Below are 3,350 nucleotides of genomic sequence, written 5' to 3' on the forward strand. Positions count from 1 at the left end.
TGGTGTCTATGTTAAAGATGTACTTGATTTGCCAAAACAATGGAATACGCTCAGAATGCAGTACATCTATGACAAACACAATCTCTGACAGCATACGTCACATTGTTGACTGTTACTTCAGACACACATTGGATAGCTTTCTCTGTTAAATCTACATCACAGAGGTTGTGATTGACTATCAGGGCTCTCTGTAGCTCCACAGGTAAAGATAAAAATGGAGTGGTCACACTTTTTCCCAGGACTTTCTCAAATTCACCCAGCATACTCCCACAAAACTCCCAGCACTGTCTGAACTGGTGTCTGTTGCTCAGTGTTGTAGCAATGTTTACAAAATTTCTGCAGTTATGGGCAACTATTTTAAAATATTGGTGCTTGGCCTCAAATCTCATGCACCATAGCAAACGCAGGGGCCCATACATTTGTATCAGTCTTGAATAATGAATTAAGTAATGACACTTTGGAGTAATAAAAAGGTAAAAGTCTGAAAAGGCACCACTTTTGAGAAGCAGATCCAGTAATCCCAACATGCTGCAGTCTTTTTGATAACTGTACTGGTTTGTTTACCGTGTCATTTTGACCAATGCACAGTTTTTGTAGTTCTTCATTTATTTCTCTTATAATTATATGTTTCTCTGTATGAGCTTTGCCAATAACTAGCTTCATAACAAGTGGAATTACACCCTCTAACAAATCGTGCATTATGTCCGGTGGTAAAGCTTTTGTCACTTCAAAATATGGTAACTCTTCAAAAGGTGAAGGACCATTCACACCATAAGTCACTTTGTCATCAGGAATTTGTTGAATGCGGGCAAGATGACACTGATGAACCTCAGATGTTCTTAAAACAAAGCTGTCTTCCTCAAACATTAGTTTTATATCTCCATAAGAAGCCATGCAATAACGACAAATGCTACCAGAGTTAAATGACATGGTAAATCCACCGATCATGTGAGCTGACAAGTTAGCACCAGATAAAGTTGCAAGAGCAGCATGAAATGTGTGTTCAGTTTCATCAACAGTTACTGTAAAACCATCAGTTGCCAGTTTTTTAAGATCATTTAGCAAAGGTTTTAAGATGACATCCAAACCACACTGTTTAACATATGAATAACGCACCAACAATGCTAAATGAATATGTCTCTGCTGTGATCTATACTTGCCATCCAAATTGCCTACAGTATAATAGAATGCGCATAGCTTGTGCTTGGTTCTTTTTGACCTCAATGGGTTAACTACTTCGAATTCATCTTCATAGAAATGCAGCCGCAGTGAAGTTGGGTGATCTTTAAAAAACATGTGTTGTTTGAAAATTTCTCCATCACAGTAGTCTCTTAAAAATTCGCTGTCTCTCTCTGGATTATTCCGATTCAGAATTTGATCCCAAATATCCTCAAGAGAACAGTAATTTTTTAGCACTTTATCAATGGGTACATATGAATAGGAGCCCACTGAGTGACCTAGAGAGTCCCTTAACTTAAAATGGACAGATTCCGTCATGTTAAGCTTGGATTTACAATGGTCTTTTATCATGAATGGAGATCGAACAGCTTTTGAGGCCTCATCAAAAAAATCATTAGACTGTATAACCCTTTTCAGTTCTGGACTTTGTGACATGTCAAAACCACTTCTGCAGGTGGTAAGATATAAAAGCATCATAGTTCTCCTTAAAAAAAAAACACATTAAGAAATTAACATCAACAATTTCTTCTTGAACTGACAATGGTAGGTGATTTTTCTCTCTACATTTCAGAACAAACTTGAAAAGATTTTCTTTGAAATTCTTTAACAGCTCATCCATACATGGAGGATTTTCAGTGACGGTGTTTGTCCTAGGCTGATCAAAATCTTCATCGACTACCTCAGTATTTCCATCATCATCATCATTGTCAGGACGTAAAACACGGTCTGTGTGTTTTCGATATACATGTCGCCTAAAAGACTCATATTTTGTATATGTTGACTGGCAGTCATTCAGTCCACATGTAATAGTGAAATTGGCTTCATGGGCATGAACGAGTCCTATGTGCTGAATTAGTTTCATCAAGGAGAATGTCTTCATGGAGCATTTGGAGCACTGGTATGGACGAGGCAGGGCTCGACGCTTACTTTTCTTTTTAGGAGCACTTATGCTCCTAACTTAAAAATTTTAGGAGCACGTTCAAAATTTTAGGAGCACCTTCTAATTAATAATCCAAAATGTTATCAAAAAGTAGCCTTCCCATTACGAGGTAATATTTGACTCCTCTAATTTTATTAAAAGTATGTCATCTTTTGTCAAATTCTTAAATTATATTTTATAAGCTTAACAACAGAATAAGAGTAGAATAAGAAACAAGTTAAAAATCAAATGAAATCAGTATTAACAAAATGAATTTGTAGAGGTGGCACAGAAGAACACAAAAGTGGCTTGATGTACTTTCAGACATTTAATGAGGTTCAGAAGTGGAATGAGTGCAATTAAATCCATGATGATATTAATGTTTTAAATTTAATATTTCTATATTCAAAATTTTATATGATTTAAATAACTGAAAAGATACTTAAAAAATGAAACTAAAACTGACGACGAAATAGAGCAAAATCAGACAATAGTGTTATAGTCAGACAAATTAAGTCACTTAATATTAGCTTCTTGTTTATTTAATTGTATTATATTAAATCAGTTATCACATTTACAAACTCCCTTAAAAATCATTCAAAGCGGTCACTCATCTTAGTTAATTGCGAGCTCACATTTATAATCAACGAAGCTCTCTACACTGCGTGATGAATCTCTTAGTTACTTTGCTTATGAAAGGATTAGTCTCGGTCGGTCAACTGAATAGTTGGGTACGGGCTGTCAAGATCGGTCTATTCAAAGCCAAAAGGAAAAAAAGCTAATTAACCTGAAAGTCTTACCATTTGGTGAAAAATATTAATACCTCACAAATTCTGGTAACAAACAAAAGTTAATCCATTCTGACATATTGCACTTGCTCTTTAAGGAGGAATGTGAGGCTGTTGTGATGTTGTTCATTGATAGGGTTGTTAAAATAGCAATAATTAGCATTGTGTTATAATTAGAATGCGACTACATTCTGATGTGGTGTGCATAAATTATGTAATAAATAGTAAATTAGATTATGTTTTGGGTTTTGTACACAATTAGAGTAATATTTTATATTTTAGTCATTGTGCACAAATATTGTGCTTATGTACTTAAAATTCTACCTTTTCCTTTCAGACAAGAACACATGAATTGCTGTTAAAACTTGTTTGAGTGGATTTAAGCAAGAATCGATTAATCTAAAGTAATTTTAAACGTGAAATAATTGAAGGCCATCTGCCTTGAATAATCATGCACCAGGACA

Source organism: Sinocyclocheilus grahami, unplaced genomic scaffold (assembly GCF_001515645.1).
Source record: "Sinocyclocheilus grahami isolate Dianchi unplaced genomic scaffold, SAMN03320097.WGS_v1.1 scaffold1181.1, whole genome shotgun sequence".
Taxonomy (NCBI): Eukaryota; Metazoa; Chordata; class Actinopteri; order Cypriniformes; family Cyprinidae; genus Sinocyclocheilus; species Sinocyclocheilus grahami.